This window comes from Danio rerio, chromosome 4 (genome assembly GCF_049306965.1).
Source record: "Danio rerio strain Tuebingen ecotype United States chromosome 4, GRCz12tu, whole genome shotgun sequence".
In the NCBI taxonomy this organism is placed as follows: Eukaryota; Metazoa; Chordata; class Actinopteri; order Cypriniformes; family Danionidae; genus Danio; species Danio rerio.
Window position 1 is genome coordinate 15,774,447 of NC_133179.1, and position 21,441 is coordinate 15,795,887.

Here is a 21,441-nt window from a genome sequence, read left to right on the forward strand (position 1 = left end):
AGAAAGAACAGGTAGGGAGAAAGGAGAACAGTAGAATAAGAAGATAGGAGAGTGGAGTGGAGACAAAGTGAAATAGGGGAGGAAAGTAAAAGGGAAAAAGAGATGCACTAAAATAGGACAGCTATATCATATAGTCTTCATCTTTCTCCACCTGTTCTAGTGTTCCCCTTCTGCTTTTCTTTTAGTATTTTTCTTCCACCATTGCACCTACAGTTCTTACCCAACTTCTCCATTTTCTCTCCATCCTTGGCTCCTCCTCTCTAACTCCATCCATGTCACCACCAGCTCTTACCCATCTTCTCCCTTTCCTCTTCAGCCTCGGCTCTTCCTCTCTCCATCACCTCTCTTCCTCCTTGGCTCCTCCTCTCCAGCTCCATCCACGTCACCACCAGCTCTTACCCATCTTCTCCATTTTCTCTTCCACCTCGGCGCTTCCTCTATCCATCAGCTCTCTTCCGCCTCGGCTCCTCTCTAGCTCCATCCACACCATTTCGAGCTCTTACCCATCTTCTCTTCCTCTCCTCTCTTCCTCCTCCTCTCTAGCTCCATCCTTGCCACCTCCAGGTCTTATCCATCTTCTCTTCTTTCTCCTTGGCTCTTCCTCTCCCCAACTCCATCTCCAGACAGGATCGAACCAGGGTCCTCTCGTTGGTGCTGCAGTGTTCTACCAGTGAGCCACAAGGCACTTACAGATGGAAGTTCTGGAAGTCATATTTCACTGTTCAGCGCAAAGTGAAACTTTAAAATGAAGAACCTGCAGTCTGAGTCTTGAACCCACATCTAACTGTAGCCTCTGACCCTGAGACAGCATGCTTGACCACTAACCCATTTCTTCGCTGCTGTGCATTGAGCTCAGTAACCCCCTGATCTGCACAAGGCTCTACATACAATTTAAATTGAAACGTTAAAGAGAAAATTGTCCAGACTGGCAGAGCTGAGTCTTGAACCCATGTCTGATTGTAGCCTCTCACCCAGAGACAGCGTGCTTGACCACTAACCCATTTCTTCATTGCATAATCAGCAGGCTAGCGCAAAAGCTCCATTGAATATACTAGGGTAAAATAAATGGTCATATTAAAAAAGTATACATTTTTAAAAATAAATTTTAACATTTAATCTAAAGTCAATGCAAGTACTTCTTCAAAGATAATTTATTTATATGTACTTATTTCTCTAAATATACCCTATAGTATATCTATAGACTAGCATATTTAGGATATAATATAATTTAATACAAATTTTAAAAAGATACAGTCCCAGATTTAGTAAAATTTAGTGTTTTACAATAGAAATGGCCACTATTCATATTGAGAGATGTTTTTGTAAAGGAATAATTATTTAATTACTGGGAGTCATTCACACACAACATTGATCGCTAATACTGTATGTGGGTGATTTGATGCAGTGCAGGGGACGCAGACACTTTTCAAATATAAAAAGCTTTTTGATGCAAAATTGATTTTAAATAGCCAAACCTTAACAATATCCCATAGAAAATCTATAGGTAAAACTAAATAGCTAAATAACACACTAGATAATACATACAATTGTAAACCCTGTACAAATAGGTTTCAACAAATGTTAAAAGTTATTGCCTAAATCTTAACGAACAGCTTCATTTACCTTGAATTGTATGTCATTTTGATCACATGGATAATTTAATATTAATTAGATGACGTCATTACTCTGCCATCTTGCCATAACTCAATTGCTGATCATGATTTAGAGGATTGATAGACCTGCCATAACAAACACAAGCACACGCAGTAATTTGCTCCCTTTATTCAGAAATTTGAATCTAATTCGCAGATCAGTTGTCAAGATTCAAAGATCTAGGACATACCAAATCATCTTAGATGTCTAAGTAGGTAAGAAGAACGGACACCAGTCGAGTTTTAATCGATGCTGTCAGAAAACATAACTTTGACCTGAAGCAGGGGATAAAATAAATCGTATTAGTCCTGTTTCATATACAAAACCACATGTTTAGTGTTGTTTCAAGAGTTTACACTTAGCTCATGATTTGTACATAGCTTGTTTGGCATGCTGTCTCGGGAGAGAGCTCTGAGCTCAAGGGATCCTCGAGCCCAGGGCTCCCCCCTTTTGCAGGGCGAGTGGAGATTGAGCTCAGGTCTATCTCAAACTACCCCGCTGCTGAGGCCAAGGCGAACTTCCTGAGAGTAAGACATTATAAAAAAAAGGTTTAGGCTTGTTTTATCTATAATATAGAGCACATTTGGATGGTGGGAGGAAACCAGGGAACCCGGGGGAAACCCAAGCAGACACGGGGAGAACATGCAAACTCCACACAGAAACACGAGATGGCTCAGCGAGGACCCAACACCATTGGTATTCTTGCTGTGAGGCAACAGTACTAGTCACTGGGCCACCATGCCGCCCATTCTGGATAAAGGAGGAAGAAGGGGGAAGGGGGGTTTCTTCCAGACGAAGATAGTTGTAGAAAGGAAATGAGGATATATATAGTGATTAGGGATGCTCAAAATAATCGATTAACCGTTAACCGAAAGGGTGCGTTTGTGACCGATTAATGCTATCAGTTAAACGATTACAATTATTATTTTATATATTTTTAGTTTGGCTGCATAAGGGGCCGATTGAATGCGCCTTTGCGTTAAGAGGGGCATCTTTTGCTCGTGGCTCATCCCAGAGCAGCAGTTTGTGTTGTCAAGACAACTACAGAGAACTTTTAAAGAGCATGGTTTCTGCTATATTTATTCTTACATGGCGGGGAACAAAATGCATCCATCCACGGCTACATACCCATTCAAAACATTCAGTTATTGTTGTTGTTTTTAACAGCGGATTATAATTGCAACAAAACGCATTAAAAGGTAAAAGGATTATAACAGCGCAAACTTTTTTGTAACTGTATAGTGCTGTGCGCTATTGTTTAATCCTTTGTGGTTAAGTGCTGACTGACTGACTGACAGGTGCGCGATGCGTGAGGTCAGGAAACACGCAGAAGCTTTTAGTTAAGATTAACACAGTTTCTATAGTTATACTTTATTTATAGATAAAGTATGACTCTGCATATGATCACTCTATCATGCTGGAGTTTATAGCCGTTTCGCTTTACTTCAGGATGCATTATTGCCGCTCTGAAGGTCTAATCGCTGTTTTAAGTTATCCAGAGCTGTATGAATGTACAAATCTTGAATATCATAATATTATTAAATATTACAATTTTATCAACACAGACAGCAACACTTTTGCACAATCGATACCCAGCTGATTCAGTCGTTTCATAAGGACCGCAATTCTCTTCTTTTTTCCTTGTCAACATATAAAGGCAGTGAGGTGCGCCTTGCGTTTTTGGAATGATAAAAGCACGTTAGCTGTGGTCGGCCACTTGTTTTACTGCAAGACATACTTAACTTTGCGGGACGATAACGTATAACCCATGCCTACAGACACATTTGCCAAAGAAGCAAAATAGAAGAAGAATATTGCTGTTTGAAACAGACGTGTTGATGCCAAAAAAAGCGCTGATGTTGACCTGGATCTGCATCATAAACGCAACAAATAGGCTTTACCTTTTATTTTACAGCTTATAAATCATGTATGCACATTAATGCAATATCATATTTAAACATAAAAACGGTTTACAAACAGTCAACTTATGCGCGCGTGTTGTCTTTTCATCACACAGCGCGCACACTTGAGCCGCGATGGAGAGAAAGGAAACCATCAGGACATAATCTTTAAAATAATGATTTCTATTAAAAATGTAAAAAGGTTTTGTGATTATAATAATACAAGCGGGGTATTAAATATATGCATATTTTCCGTGGAGCAAGCGATTTGAAGAAGACTGCTATTTTATTTGACGGAAGACAAAAATATGATTGGAAAAAAACAGCCTATATGCCGGTTATTAAAAATAATCAGTCAGTGTTTTCGATTTGTAATATAAATTAATTATTTAAGTGGAAAATAATTTAGGGCAGTCCTATTTATTTTATTCATTTTATTTAGTTTATTCTGTTCTTCTGTGCTAAACACTGCAGGTGCGTGAAAATGCTCTGTTGTATTGTTCTATTATTAATATACTAGCATATAAAAATAAATCAGTATTTTATGCAATATTTAATGTGTCAGACACAAAATAGACACGTCAATTTGTTTAATATAAAATTAATAGTAATCTGACCAGTTAACCGTTAATAACCGATTAATGAGCGGTGGTTATCGGTTAGCAAAATTAACCGAAATGAACATCCCTAATAGTGATTTGGGATCCTTTGATTGGAGGATCATAATTAGCTAATGTGGACCAGCTGGGTCAATCATGAGCACATGCTCCTCTCGAAAATTAGTTTAAAATTAAACTTCACTTTGTGACTATCAGAGCAGAAACCATACTGCTGCTCTCTGTTTTTGTTTGTCTCCCTTTGCAATTATACATTGAAATTTCACAGGCGTATGTTGGTATATTAGATTGAAAAAAAGCACTTGGACCTACCCCTCGAAGAAATCAACATCATAGTTGCAAGTGGACAAAAGAGATGGATTAAAACATCAGGTATATTCCCTGACTAAGGGTGCTTTCACACCTACACTTTTGTTTCGGAACGTGTCTCGTTTGCCCAGTTATCGCGGTTCGATTGGCATATGTGAACAGGGCAATCGCGCTCTGTTCCGCGCCAAAGTAATCGCTCCGAGATCGCTTGAATGAGGTGGTCTCGGCTCGATTGAAACGAACCCTGGAGCGGTTTGATTGCAGTGAGAAAGCGATCCGATCCGAGCGCGGTTATATCACAGTGTTTTATGGATATGTAATAGGCTTACGGCTATATGAAGAGAGAATTATGAGTAGGGCCGGAAGTTTCGCAAGTCTCCGGATGCCCGCAAACGAGTGATGATCTCCCGGTAATCTTGCATCTCCCTCCCGGTCCTCAAATAGGCATCGTCGCGCACCCTTCACCCCTCCCCACCGCGTCTCTCCTCAGACACGTCGCGCGCGCGCACCCTGTCAATCACCACCAAACCACCACCTCTCCTGACAACTTAGCGGGACGCTGCAAAATAAACCCTGACACTGACCAATGTGAGGAGAGTTTACTCGCACGTGACGCGTTTTAGGTCTTTTGGTCCGATTAGAAACTTTGCAGTGTAAAAGCCTGAATCGATTCACTGGTGTGAAAGCAGCCTAAAAAAGCTGAATTTTCATTTACATTGTCATTTAGCAGACGCTTTTATCCAAAGCGTCTGACAAGTGAGGACAAGGAAGCAATTTACACAGCTATAAGAGCAACAATGAATAAGTGCTGTAGGCAAGTTTCAGGTGTGTAAAGACAGGGTAAGCAAAACATTAGTAATTTAAAATGTTTTTTTTTTTAGTTAGTGGAAGAGTCAGAGTGGGAGTTGCATATTAGTAAGGAAAGTGGAGACTAAATAGTTGAGTTTTCAGTCGCTTTATGAAGACAGTGAGTGACTCTGCCGTTCTGATGCAGTTAGGTCGTTCATTCCACCAACTGGGCAGATTGAGCACGAGCATTCGGGAAAATGTTTTCTTCCCTCTTTGGGATGGAACCACGAGGCGACGTTCATTCACAGAACGCAAGTTTCTGTAGGGCCCAAAAATCTGCAGAAGTGAGAGCAGATAAGAAGGGGCACAGCCAGAAATCGCTCTGTAAGCAAACATCAGAGCTTTGAATTTGATGCGAGCAGCAACTGGCAGCCAGTGCAAACGAATGAGTAGCGGAGTGACGTGAGCTCTCTTAGGTTCATTAAGGACCACTCGTGCTGCTGCATTCTGAAGAATCTGAAGAGGTTTGATAGAGTTAGTTGGGAGCCCGGCTAGTAGAGAGTTGTAATAGTCCAGTCTGGAGAGAAAAAGAGCTTGAACAAGGAGTTGCGCTGCATGTTCAGATAGGAAGGGTCAGATCTTTCTGATGTTGTAGAGTGCGAATCTGCATGATCGAGCAGTTCTAGAGATGTGGTCAGAGAAGTTTAGTGGGTCATCAAGCGTTACTCACCATTTTGGATGCAGTAATGGTTGCCCCGTCCATCTGGATTGAAAAGTTGTTATGTAGAGTCGGATTGGCAGAAACTTCAAGCATTTCTGTTTTCCTGAGGTTAAGCTGAAGATGATGGTCTGTCATCCAGTGTGAAATGTCTGACAGGCAGGCTGAGATGCGAGCCGGAACCGAGGGATCATCAGGGTGAAAAGAGAGGTATAGCTGGGTATCATCAGTGTAGCAGTGGTAGGAGAATCCATGTTTCTGGATGACTGATCCTTGAGATGTTGTGTAGATGGAGAAGAGAAGTGTCCCAAGAACAGAGCCCTGTGGTACCCCAGTGTTTAGATGCTGTAGGTTGGACACCTCTCCCCTCCAAGACACCCTGAATGACCTGTTAGAGAGATAAGATCTGAACCAATGAATAGCCGTGCCTGCAACACCTAGTGACTCAAGCGTAGATAGCAGGATCTGGTGAAAAAACTGCCCGCTGGCGTATCTGCATATTAATGATATAACATTAAGAAGTAAAATAACATATCAAAATGGTTTTATCTTAAATATAACTTTTCATGACTTTAAAAGCTACTATGAGAATAAGAATGAATAATGTACCACTGTTTGTGTGGCTGTGCTCCCTCGTCCATATTTGACAGCTTAATAATAGTTTACAAACTTTACATTTAGATTTTCTGTCATTACAAGTGGTCATTTTAAGGCCAAAGACCTTCAAATATACATATATTATGTTTGGATGTCAGCCCCAATTAACAGGTACAGTCTGGTGACTGCATTTATGACCAGTGATTGTCAGTTAATGAGATTGAAAGGAATAAAATAGAGATAAATAGCCTAACAATAAAAATAGGCATGAAACAGGCGAGATATAAAAGAGTAAATATAAAATAACTCTTTGATAAATGGAAACTACAATTTCATGCGATAAACAAAAATTCCTGATATTCTTAATGATTTTTCATATGATGACTTGGCCAAAAGAGTAATCAAATTACTGAAAAAAATTATTCACGAGGTTCCAGAAATTCCATGACCTGTGGAAACTGTTAGTTTTAAGTATTTCCAAATAAAATAATGTTTCTTTTTATGCACAATGTAAGTGAATGCTGTAAATAAAAGGTATGACCTATCATTTTAACGAATCATTAAAAAACTGTTAGTGTTTTTTTCATTACCTGCTGATTCTGTATCCAGATGTTTCTCAAGAAGAAAAATGAACCCATCTTACCTCCAGCATCTGCCTATTATAAATGTTAATAAACAATGCCATTAAACAGCATTTTAAAGAGATGTTACATCAGAGGAAGGAAAACAAATAACAAGAAAACATTTTGGATGCTGGAATCACATGGGGCTCTATTTTAACGATCTAGGAGCAAAGTCTAATGAGCATGGCGCAAAAGCATTAAGGGCATGTCCGAATCCACTTTTGCTATTTTAAGTATGAAACATACGGTTTGCGACACAGCACATGGTCTAACAGGGTTGTGCTTATTCTCTTAACTATGTTAGTTATGGGTGTGTTGAGCATAACCTGCATTAACCAATTAGTCTTATCTTACATTCCCTTTAAAAGTTAGTTGTGCCACACCACATGGCACATTTTCTATTTACATAGCGGACTTAGTAAAAGGAAATACTGAACATTTCACTAGTGAGAAAATAGTTAAACCATCTGCAGCGTGAGTATAAAGAACAAGCCTCCTCTATTCGACCTCTATTACTTTTTATTTTACTTTTACTCTTTACCCCTTTACTTTCATGTAATAAGGAAACGGTGTTGTACGCACTCCACTGAAGACAAACATTCGCTTTAGTTATAAAAAAAATATCAATGTCTCCTTATTCTACACAATATAAAGGAATGCTGTAAATAAAAATATGACATTATGATTTCAAAGAATAATTTACAATCCAATGTGAGTGTTATATGTAACGATTACCTGCTGATTCTGTATATAGATGGTCCTCAAGGGGGAGAAAAAAAAGGAACCCACCTGATATACTGCATCTGCCTTTTGTAGATGTTAATAAAAATAACATTTTTAAAGACGTTATATCAGATGGAGAAATCTGAAAATAAATAAATAAATTCAGATGCCAGGGGGTCCGTTCTTCGTACGTGGATTACTCAGTTAGCTGGATTTGGTTATTGACGATTTGGCATGATCCAGGATTGTTTCGTTCTTAGAAACTGATCTGAGAGTTGTTGTCATAGCAACAGTTCTGCTAGCTCAAACCTGCTCAGAAGCAGGGTTAATTCATATAAACAGAATTAGATTGGCTCAGTTCAAGCAAAGATAATACAGAAAGTATGTACCGAATGCTGAATTTCTTACAGTAGTAGTTATATACACTTGGGAAAATACAAATTTTTTAATACTATACGAATTCATAGTTATTAATAAAATAAATGAAGTTATATATTAATAAAACTTATGTAATCTGCACCCTCGAAATGAAAGTACAAAGACCGTCACCTGGTGGTGCAAAGAGAAAGCTTATTGATATAAACTTGACAGTTAATATAACAGTGATTTGATGCTTCATAAAAGTTGCAGACACCTTTACCAATATCAAAATGCTTTTGTAAACATCCAGTTATTCTTTACACCAATTAAAAAAACGGCTACTATGATACTACTATGGGTACTATCATAAGGAAAATCCGCTCTAAATGTAAAACTAAAATTGCTCGACACATAAAAGGGCCAATCATGCAGCCCACAACAAGGTGTAAAGTTATTGTGTGTAATATTTAACAAACCGTTTCTAATAAATTTTATGTAATTTTGCTCACATGGATAATTGAATATTAATGAGATGATGTCATTACGCTGCTGTGCTGTCAGCCAATCGTTACATTGCTGATCATGATTTTGAGGATTGATAGATCAGTCCTTCACAACACATGCAGCGATCTCAGATCAGTTCATCCAGACATTTTAATCCGATTCACGGACGTGTTTGAAGAACCAAATTAGCCAGAGATCAGTAATCAAGATTAAAAGATCCAGTATCTGCCAAATCATCTTAGATCATTTAAGCGAGCTACGAAGAACAGACCCCAGATCCTGCACAACATAAATGAATGCTGTAAATAAAAAGGATAATGATAATTTAAAAAAATAATTTCCAATCCAACATGAGTGTTAAATGTAATCCTTACCTGCTGATTCAGTGTCCAGATGCTCATCAAGGGGGAGAAGAACAGGAACCCATCTGATATACTGCATCTGCCTTTTATGAATGATAATAAAAATACCATTTTTAAAAGACATTATATCAGATGGAGAAATCTGAACAAAAAGAAGACATTTGGATGCCGCAGTCACATGATGTAGTACTTTTAATTGAAGTAAATGAACATTTATTTAACTGCAAGTTTTAAGAATTTTTAAATAAATGAATGTTTCTCTTTATTTTGCACAATGTAAATGAATGCTGTAAATGAAAAGTATGACCTATCATTTTAGAAAATCATTTAAAAAAAACAGCAGGACATGATTTAGGGTTTTGTATATTTTTGTTGTTGAAATAGATAATAGATTACTACATATTGTTGTATTTGTGTGCTAAAATTCTTCTTTCTGTTTCCTTAACAGAATAAGGCATGTGTTTGGACCATACAGTCAACAGGCGTAAAGGTATGGGATATTTGAGCTATATTTATTGCCGTGGTCTACTTTTTTTTTTAATTCAACCAAAACGCATCTAAATATCAGGTGTAAATCTGGGCCAGCAAGACAGAGAAAGATCCACAAAGACTTTTCAGATAGAGAAAAGTAAAAAAATAATAAAACATTTCAGATGCTGGAAGAAATCACATGATGAAGACCATTCAATTCAAGTCAAAGAACATTTATTTAACTATTAGTTATTAAAAAAATAAAATAATGTCTCTCTTTATCCTCCACAACATAAAGGAATGCTGCAAATGAAAATATGACATCATAATTAAAATAAATTATTTACAATTCAACATGAGTGTAAAATGTATCCATTACCTGCTGATTCGGTGTACAGATGCTCCTCAAGGGGAAGAAAATGGATTCCTTTTCCTTTTAATTAAACTGAATGAACACTTATTTAACTTGGTTTTAAGAATGTCAAAATAAAATAATCTCTTTATCCTGCACAATGTCAATGAATGCTGTAAATAAAACGTATCATTTTAAAGAATAATTTACAATCCAACATGAGTGTTAAATGCAACCATTACCTGCTGATTCTGCATCCAGATGCTCCTCAAGGGGGGAGAAGAAAAGGAACGTATCTGATATACTGCACCTGCCTTTTGTAAATGTTAATAAAATACCATTTTTAAAAGACGTTATATCAGATGGAGAAATCGAAGAAAAAAAGTAAAAATTCAGATGCTGAAGTCACATGATGAAGTACTGTTAATTAAAGTGAATGAATACTTATTTAACTGTTAGTTTTAAGAATTACCAAATAAAATAATGTTTCTCTTTATCTTGCACAATGTAAGTGAATGCTGTAAATGAAAAGTATGACCTATCATTTTAAAGAATTATTTAAAAGAACAACCTGAGTGTTTATTCATTACCTGCTGATTCTATATCCAGATGCTCCTCAAGGAGATGTAAAAGAACCCATCTAACCTCCAGCATCTGCCTATTAGAAATGTAAAAAGAAAATACCATTAAACAACATTTTAAAGAGATGTTACATCAGAGGAAGGAAAAACAATCCATTTAATTAAAGTGAATAAACACTAATTTAACTGTTAGTTTTAAGAATTTTAACACAAAATAATGTCTCTCTTTATCCTGCACATAAACATAAACATAAATGAATGATGTAAATGAAAATATGACATTATAATTTTAAAGAATAAATTTACAACATGAGTGTTATATGTAACGATTACCTGCTGATTCAGTGTCCAGATGCTCCTCAAGGGGGAGAAGAGAAGGAATCCATCTGATATACTGCATCTGTCTTTTATAAATGTTAAGAAAAATATTTTTTTAAAAAAAGACGTTATATCAGACACAGAAAAAAATAAATAAATGAAAATAATAACAATAGACATTCAGATGCTGGAGTCACATGATGAAGTACTTTTAATTAAAGTGAATGAATATTTATTTAACTGTAAGTTTTAAGAATTTTAACAAATTAATGTTTCTCTTTATCTTGCACAATGTAAATGAATGCTGTAAATGAAAAGCATGACCTATCATTTTAAAAAGTAATTTAGGGTTTTGTATATTTTTGTTGTTAAAATAGATAATATATTACTGCATATGTAGGTTATAAACAGGCATGTGTTTAGACCAAACAGTCAAAAGGTACAAAGTTATGGAATGTTTGGGTTACATTTATTATCGCGGTCTAATTGACAAAAAAATTAAAATAAATCAACTAACACAAAGGAAGATCCACATAAAGACTTTTCAGATAGAGAAAACTGAAAAATAATAAAACATTTCAGACGCTGGAAGAAATCACATGATGAAGACCATTTAATTCAAGTCAAAGAACATTTATTTAACTATTAGTTATTAAAAAAATAAAATAATGTCTCTCTTTATCCTGCAAAACATAAAGGAATGCTATAAATGAAAATATGACATTAGAATTTTAAAGAATAATTTACAATCCAACATGAGTGTTAAAAGTACCTATTACCTGCTACCTACCTGTATCCATATGCTCCACAAGGGGGAGAAGAAATAGAACCCATCTGATATACTGCATCTGCCTTTTATAAATGTTAATAAAAATAATTTTTTAAAAGACCTTACATCAGATAGAGAAATTTGAAGAAAAAAAGTTAAAATTCAGATGCTGAGGTCACGATGAATTCCTTTTAATTAAAGTGAATGAAAACTTATTTAACTTGGTTTTAAGAGTATAAAAATAAAATAATCTCTTTATCCTGCATAATGTAAATTAATGCTGTAAATAAAACGTATCATTTTAAAGAATAATTTACAATCTAACATGAGTGTTAAATGCAACCATTACCAGCTGATTCTGCATCCAGATGCTCCTCAAGGGGGAGAAGAAAAGGAATGATCTGATATACTGCACCTGCCTTTTGTAAATGTTAATAAAAAAAAAAATTAAGACATTAAATCAGATGGAGAAATCTGACAAAAATAAAGAAATTTAGATGCCGCAATCACATGATGAAGTACTGTTAATTGAATTGAATGAATACTTATTTAACCGTTAGTTTTAAGAATTTTTAAATAAAATAATGTTTCTCTTTATCTTGCACAATGTAAGTGAATGCTGTAAATAAAAAGTATGACCTATCATTTTAAAGAATCATTTAAAAAAAACAACCTGAGTTTATTCATTACCTGCTGATTCTATATCCAGATGCTCCTCAAGGAGATGTAAAAGAACCCATCTAACCTCCAGCATCTGCCTATTAGAAATGTAAAAAGAAAATACCATTAAACAACATTTTAAAGAGATGTTACATCAGAGGAAGGAAAAACAATCCCTTTAATTAAAGTGAATAAACACTAATTTAACTGTTAGTTTTAAGAATTTCAACACAAAATAATGTCTCTCTTTATCCTGCACAATGTAAAGGAATACTGTAAATGAAAATATGACATTATAATTTTAAAGAATAATTTACAATCCAACATGAGTGTTAAAAGTACCCATTACCTGCTGATTCTGTGTCCAGATGCTCCTTAAAGGGGAGAAGAAAATGAATCCATCTGATATACTGCATCTGCCTTTTATAAATGTAATAAAAATAAAATTCTTAAAAGAGGTTATATCAGATAGAGAAATATGAAAAAAATAAAATAAATAATAATAGAAATTCAGATGCCAGAGTCACATGATGAAGTACTTTTAATTAAAGTGAATGAACACTTAATTAACTGTAAGTTTTATAAATTTCAACATAAAATATTGTTTCTCTTTATCCTGCACAATGTAAATGAATGCTGTAAATGAAAAGGATAATTTTAAAGTATAATTTACAATCCAACATGAGTGTTAAATGTAACCATTACCTGCTGATTCAGTGTCCAGATGCTCCTCAAGGGGAAGAAGAAAAGGAATCCATCTGATATACTGCATCTGCCTTTTATAAATGTTAATAAAGATAAAAAAAAACTAAAATATGCAAAAAAAAAAAAAAATAAAAAATAAAAAATCTGAAAAAAAAAAAATATATATAAAATAATGACAATAGACATTCAGATGCCAGAGTCACATGATGAAGTACTGTTAATTAAAGTGAATAAATACTTATTTAACTGTAAGTTTTAAGAATTTTTAGATAAATTAATGTTTCTCTTTATCTTGCACAATGTAAATGCATGCTGTAAATGAAAAGTATGACCTATCATTTTAAAAAGTATTTAAAAAAAAAAAAAAAAAACAGCAGGACATGATTTAGGGTTTTGTATATTTTTGTTGTTGAAATTGATAATATATTACAGCATATGTAGGTTTTAAACAGGTCTTTGTTGTATTTGTGTGCTTAAATTCTCCTTTCTGTTTTCTTAACAGAATAAGGCATGTGTTTGGACCATACAGTCAACAGGCACAAAGGTATGGGATGTTTGGGTTACATTTATTGGTGTGGTCTAATTGACAATTTGTTTTTTTTAAATAAATCAACCAAAACAGAGGAAGATGCACATAAAGACTTTTCAGATAGAGAAAACCAAAAAATAAGAAAACATTTCAGATGCTGAAAGAAATCACATGATGAAGACCATTTAATTCAAGTCAAAGAACATTTATTTAACTATTAGTTATTAAAACCATAATAATAATACCTCTCTTTATCCTGCAAAAATAAAGGAATGCTGCAAATGAAAATATGACATTATAATTTTAAAGAATAATTTACAATCCAACATGAGTGTTAAAAGTACCCATTACCTGCTACCTACCTGTATCCAGATGCTCCTCAAAGGGGAGAAATAAAACCCATCTGATATACTGCATCTGCTTTTTATAAATGTTAATAAAAATACCATTTTTAAAAGACCTTACATCAGATAGAGAAATCTGAAGAAAAAAAAAAAAAGTTAAAATTCAGATGCTGAGGTCACATGATGAATTCCTTTTAATTAAAGTGAATGAAAACTTATTTAACTTGGTTTTAAGAATATAAAAATAAAATAATCTCTTTATCCTGCATAATGTAAATGAATGCTGTAAATAAAACGTATCATTTTAAAGAATAATTTACAATCCAACATGAGTGTTAAATGCAACCATTACCTGCTGATTCTGCATCCAGATGCTCCTCAAGGGGGAGAAGAAAAGGAACGTATCTGATATACTGCACCTGCCTTTTGTAAATGTTAATAAAAAAAAAATTGAAGACATTAAATCAGATGGAGAAATCTGACAAAAATAAAGAAATTTAGATGCCGCAGTCACATGATGAAGTACTGTTAATTGAATTGAATGAATACTTATTTAACCGTTAGTTTTAAGAATTGTTAAGTAAAATAATGTTTCTCTTTATCTTGCACAATGTAAATTAATGCTGTAAATAAAAAGTATGACCTATCATTTTAAAGAATCATTAAAAAAAAAAACAACCTGAGAGTTTATTCATTACCTGCTGATTCTATATCCAGATGCTCCTCAAGGAGATATAAAAGAACCCATCTAACCTCCAGCATCTGCCTATTAGAAATGTTAAAAGAAAATGCCATTAAACATTTTAAAGAGATGTTACATCAGAGGAAGGAAAAACAATCCCTTTAATTAAAGTGAATAAACACTAATTTAACTGTTAGTTTCAACAATTTTAACACAAAATAATGTATTTCTTTATCCTGCACAACATAAATGAATGATGTAAATGAAAACATGACATTATAATTTTAAAGAATAATTTACAATCCAACATGAGTGTTAAAAGTACCCATTACCTGCTGATTCTGTGTCCAGATGCTCCTTAAGGGGGAGAAGAAAAGAAATCCATCTGATATACTGCATCTGCCTTTTATAAATGATAATAAAAATACAATTTTTAAAAGACGTTATATCAGATGGAGAAATCTAAAAATAAATAAATAAATTCAGATGCCAGATCCTGCACAATGTAAATGAATGCTGTAAATAAAAAAGGATAATTTTAAAGAATAATTTACAATCCAACATGAGTGTTAAAAGTACCCATTACCTGCTGATTCTGTATCCAGATGCTCCTCAAGGGGGAGAAGAAAAGAAATCCATCTGATATACTGCATCTGCCTTTTATTAATGTTAATAAAGATAAAAAATGTAAAAGATGTTAAAAAAAAAAATCTGAATATATATATATATATATATATATATATATATATATATATATAACAATAGACATTCAGATGCTGGACCATTTACTCATCCATCACTTGTTTGTGAAGCTGTTTTAGACAACATTTTAAAGAGATGACACATCAGCCTTCAGCTAATAGATATATACCTTCAGTCATTTTCATTCAGGATTTAAACAAATACATTATTAATAATTAATTTTATTTAAAAATGGGAGCTTTCTGGACACCCAAGGTTGCCTTACAACAAACATTAACAGACATACTAAAACAAATGAATAAAACAATCAATAAAAAATAAAACAATGCCAGACAACATTCAAATACATGAGAGGAATTAAAGTACAAACACATCAAAGTAATAAAATAACATGGTAAATGATAATCATTGGAAAGCCTGCATAAAAAGACGGGTATTAGGACAAGATTTAAAAATGTGAAGATTATCCCTGCTCCTTAGGCCCAGGGGAAGAGAGTTCCATAGCCGAGGAGCCAAATCTGTCCTCCGTATCGCCATTCCTGGTTTACTATAAAACACAGATGCAAAAAACAAAACATATAAACAACACAGAACTGTTTTAAACACATCCATTTAATGAAATAAAACAAACACATCTACAATAACTGACTAAAAGACACAACCGTTTATTCTCTACTCTCTGTTTGTTTGTTGACCATGTGCTTTCCAGTTCAACACAATATTTAATCAGTCTTACCACAACACTCGAGAGATAATGCTTCATTTTTAGAAACTGGTAGATATATGCTGCTGGTGGATATGGCGTCGATAAAATCAGCGTTGTTTTTGTAAAAATATACGAGGTTTAAATCTCAGATCTCTTCACCTGCGGCTAACGCGAGAAACTAGACACTGAAGTGCAGTTTTTCCTCCGCTCCTCTAGGCGGCGTAACCGTATTCACGTTCAGAGCTTCTGAATGACAACATTCCGTTGCAAAACAGGAAACCACGTGCAGACCGTTTTACACACAGATGCTGCAGATGACAGCTCACTAACAGTGTTTTAAAAACAACAAACAGCACGTTTCCCAGCTTATCGACACATAATAAGGACGCACTATGTGATAAAGAGTGTCTGGAGTGTCAAACGACTCACCTGTAAGCATAATTCTTCTTATTGCTTTTGTATGTTGCTCCTTTAGTCACTGTTTACTTTATCTGTAAGTCATCATATCGATGGTGTTTTACTCTAAAACCTTGTTGTTTAAAAGGACTGCTTGATATTTGTCAGTTAAGCACATTTGTTGGCAGTTTTATCTTCTGTGAGGGTTTATTAGACTTTGTTTACATTCTGTTGTATTGGTAAACTCACTGACACACCTCTAAAAGCAGTTATTCAGCTTCTGATGTTGATATTGCAAAGCAAGAATGTTGTGTTATTTGTTGTTCTAGTTCTAAAGTCGGTAATGATGTTCTGTTAATTATATATGGCCTATTTATATATTTGTTGTGGACTTCTGGGGGATCACAATTGTGTAAATATTCAAAATCAATTACTTATTTTTGTCAACATTCAAGTTGAGGGAAGATAAGCTTTTTGTTGTTGTGTATGTTCTTGTAAGTTGTTGTTTAAACATAGGTGTGGATTGTGCCATCAGAAGTAAACTGAGAAAAAGATAAACATAGATAAAGAAAAAGAAATGTTTATTATTGATACAGCATTACTGAAGTATAATTTGAGCCTGGACAACAAAACCTCTTCATTTGCATAGGGAAAAGTTTGGGAATAGCTAAGAATTGCATTATATAAGTCAAACTTATCAAATTTTCTATTATTTATAAAATCATTAGAATATTAAGTAAATATAATGTTCCATGAAGATATTTTGTAAATTTCCTGCTGTTAATATGGCAAAACTCCTTTTTTATATTGTCACCTTAGAATTATCTGATATTTTTTTGTCAAAATTGAGTTATACACATATTTTTTATTAAATGACAACTTATTTACATTATGGGATTTTTTTAAATAAGTTGTTTACATTTTAAGAATTTTTATTTGAACAACAAATGTTACACACATACTGTTTGCTATGAAATGCAAAAACATTAAACCTCAATATCTCAAAATCATTCAGAACGCAGATAGAACCTTATAATTCCAAAGTGATGATATCAGTAATATGTATTGCTAAGCACTTATTTTTAACAGCTTTAACTGTGATTTTCTCAATATTTAGATTATTCCCATATATTCAAATAGTTGTATCTCAGTCTAATATTGTCCTATTTTAACGCAACATACAGTACATTGATATGAGGCTTTATTTGGTTTAATGTATAAATGTCTGATAAAAAGTCTTAATTTTTAAAAATATACACTTATGACTGTTTTTTGTGACAAATAAGACTTCACCTGTTTGTAGAATTCAAACCAAAATTGTATAATTTAAAGACAAAAGATTATCATCTGTGTCACAGAGTTCTGAGTAGGGGTGTCAAAATTAATTTTTTCTTTGGTTCACCGCAATGCAGACATGGACAATTTGGTATCAGTTCAGTAATGCTGTTGTTTATCAGTGTCACTCATCGTTGAACAGCGCCAGAGTGTTAGAGGCAATCGCAGCCCTTTCTGTTGAGCGTGTGATCAATCATAGGGGTGTACAAAAGAACTCGCTAGACAATGCTCAGAAAGCTGTTTATTTGCTATAAATACTCATGTTGTTCTGTGCATGTACTTGAGTTTTTAAAGGTACAGTTTACATATCTGACTGTTTTAAAGGACAAAATTGTATAACAAATAATATATAAATATAAATATATTTATAGATTTTAATACAAGAATTGTTGTGCTGTGAAAATAAGAAAATATAAAACTGTATGGAAAGCATCGTCAATGCACCGTGATGCACCGAGATATCGAATTAAACCGAATCTATATGGCATGATAATCGTAACCAAACTGAACCGTGAGACCATTGTAGCTTCACACCTCTATTCTTGAGGCACTTTAGGGTTTTATATGTTTTTGTTGTTGAAATAGGAAAAAAATCACTGCATATGTGGGTTTAAACAGGTTTTTGTTGTAGTTGTGTGCCTAAATGATCTATTACATCTTTTAAATGCATAATGTTGATGGGTTTTCTGTTTCCTTAACAGAATAAGGCATTTGTTTGGACCTTACAGTCATCAGGCGCAAAGCTTTGGGACTTTTGGACTACATTTACTGGTGTGATAGACATCTGCTGTGGACAGGTAAGACTTCAAGCTCGTTTTTGTGTGTTTTGGTGTATCAGTGAAATTATTATTTCGAATAGTTTTCAGATTCTGATGTTTGGGTCTACTGTTTGACATTGTCTTTATTTCTGTGTTTTCTTTAGAGAATAAGGGATGTGTTTGGACTGTACAGCCAACAGAAACAGAGCTCCAGGACGTTTGGACAGCCGTTTGGACATCTGCTGATGCTCAGGTAAGACTCGCTCTTGTTTTTGTGTTCTGTTGTATCGGTTACCATCACTTCCTTTCTGGAGGGTCATGCCCTCTAGAAAGGAAGTGATGGTAACCGAAACGGGGAGAGAAGGGACGGGGGTCTGGATTTTTATAGAGCTAATTTTTTTTTTAGTAAAAAGTAGCATAACCCCTGCTGTACATGGCCCCGTAGGTCAGGGGAGGAACGTTTCATCCTCCCCCTTCATTCACGCCGACACTCACACATATCGCAGTGATCTGGCTGGGATTGAACCAGCGACCTCTTAACCCGTGAGGCATTGCTCTACCACTGAGCCACAGTCACATACCTGTTGATGTTGTAATTTGTATATTTCTGTTGACTTTGCTAAGGAAAACCTGTGGCTGTGGGCTTTGAAACCAAAACTCACCGGTTTAGACACGAACATCTATTCTCTGCACCACCAAGCTTTCGATGCTTTGTTGTATAGTTTTGAGGCTTATATGTTTTTATTGTTTACATGCTATAGGTAAGGAAAGCCTGTGCATGTGGGATTCGAACCCAAAACATTCTGATTTAAATGCAAAGGATTATGCTCTGCTCCACTGAGCTTGTGACGATTTTTGGTATGTTTTTAGGCTTTTATGTTTTTATTGTTAACACGCTATAGGTTAGAAAAAGCCTGCACATGTGGGATTTGAACCCAAAAGTTTCTGATTCAATGGCAAATGATTATCCACTGTCCCATTGAGTTTGTGATGTGGTAAGATATGTTTTTGAGCTTTGTATGTTTTAATTGTTAACCTGCTATAGGTAAGGAAAACCTGCGCATGTGGGATTTGAATCCAAAAGTTTCCGATTCAAAGGCAAACGAATACCCTCTGTTCCATTGAGCTTGTGATGTGGTAATATGTTTTTGAGCCTTGTATGTTTTCATTGTTAACATGCTATAGGTAAGGAAAGCCTGCGCATATGGGATTTGAACCCAAAAATTTCTGATTTAAAGGCAAATGATTATCCTTTACGCCACAGCAATTGTGACACTTTCGCCCATGTTTTTTAGTCTTGTATGTTTTGATAGTTAACATGCTATAGGTAAGGAAAACCCACGCATGTGGGATTCAATTGCAGAAGCTTCTGATTTAAAGGCAAATGATTATCCTCCTCACCATCAAGCTTGTAACACATTTTGTTGTTTTTGGGTCTTGTATTCTTTCATTGTTACTTGCTATAGGTAAGAAAAACCTGTGCATGTGGGATTCAAACCCAAAATCTTCTGATTCAAAGGTAAATGACTATCCTTTACACCACTGAAATTGATATGAAGTTTATGCCCATGTTGGATTTTGACCCAATACTTTCTGATTCAAGGACAAAGGCTCCACCAAGCTTTTGATTCTTTGCGTTATGTTTTTGAGTCTTGAATGTTTTCATTGCTTTGAGCCTAGTATATTTTAATTGTTAACATACTACAGGTAAGGCAAACCTGCACATGTGGTATTCGAACCCAAACTTTTCTGACTTAAAGGCAAATGATTGTCCTCTGCACCATCAAGCATGGGTTAATTTCTATTGTGTTTTTAAGCATTGTATGTTTTCATTGCGAACATGCTAACCTGTGCTTGTGGGATTCAAACCCAAAAGTTTCTGTTTCAAAGCCAAATGATTATTCTCTGCGCCACCAAGGTTGTGATGCGTTGTGTTGTTTTTTATCTTTTATGGTTAAAATACTGAAAGCTGCAGATATGTGATCTGAACCCAAACTTTCTGTTTCAAAGGCAAATGATAATCTTATAGAACACTTAGATTATGACACATTTTGTCTTAGTCTTGTATATTTTTATTGTTAACATACTGTAGGTAAGGCTAACTTGCACATGTGGGCTTTGAATGCCAACTTTCTGATTCAAAGGCAAACGGTTATCCTTTACGCCACTGAGAGTGTGTCTGCTGTGTTGTGTTTATTTTAGTCTTGTATATTTTGATTGTTAACATGCTATAGGTAAGGAAAAACAACACATGTGAGATTTGAAACCCAACTTTCTGATTCAAAGGCAAATGATTATCATATACGCCGCTAAAATTATGACAATTTTATTATGTTTTTTAGGCTTGTGTATTTTTATTGTTAACATGCTATAGGTAAGGAAACCTGCAAATGTGGGATTCTAACCTAAACTTTCTGAATCAAAGCCAAACAATTATCCTCTAAAACGCAAAAGCTGCATTAAAAAAAATTCTTCCCACCCAGTTTTTTTTTTGTCCCTCCCATTTTCCCCCAGCATGTCCTTTTATGGGTCTTTGTGTTTTTGCATGCATCAGTGGAATAATTTCTCCTGCATGCAATCTTCAGCCAGCAGATGGCGGTGACTGACTGTTTCAAAGAACTAGTCATTGCATCTTTTGTTGGAAGGTGAGGTTACATGACTAACAAGTTAGCACAGTTTTACAACGTAATTGTAAATGAAACGTATAAAATACATACAAATAAAAAGTTGTCCGGTTGATTTTAAATCTCAGCAACCCGAGTCTCTGAAATGTTGTGGGATCTTGTAAAAGACATTGATTTTTATCAACGTTTGACAAACAGCCAACTTCATCTACTCATTTAATGAATTAACAGCAGCAAATCAGAATAAAACCATGTTGGTTTTCAGTAGACCTGTCAAGTTTTTTTTGCATTTATTTTTGTTGACAAATTATATACTTGTTTAGCATGCCATCTTTAGATTTATACTTAATATC

The 21,441-nt window shown here is 34.6% G+C and overlaps 2 long non-coding RNA genes across 2 annotated transcripts; both read right to left on the minus strand.

Moving 5' to 3' along the window:
- Positions 1 to 1,766: 1,766 nt before the first annotated feature.
- Positions 1,767 to 12,060, minus strand: LOC141381607 (uncharacterized). The gene is made up of 9 exons (XR_012402018.1): positions 11,997 to 12,060; positions 11,669 to 11,730; positions 10,894 to 10,964; positions 10,570 to 10,637; positions 10,222 to 10,293; positions 10,007 to 10,072; positions 9,169 to 9,239; positions 7,175 to 8,072; positions 1,767 to 6,375 (listed from the first exon to the last, which is right to left on the minus strand). It is a non-coding gene; the product is annotated as an uncharacterized lncRNA (long non-coding RNA).
- Positions 12,061 to 14,236: 2,176 nt separating this feature from the next.
- On the minus strand, positions 14,237 to 14,988 carry LOC141381609 (uncharacterized). The gene is made up of 3 exons (XR_012402020.1): positions 14,900 to 14,988; positions 14,584 to 14,651; positions 14,237 to 14,308 (listed from the first exon to the last, which is right to left on the minus strand). It is a non-coding gene; the product is annotated as an uncharacterized lncRNA (long non-coding RNA).
- Positions 14,989 to 21,441: the final 6,453 nt, after the last annotated feature.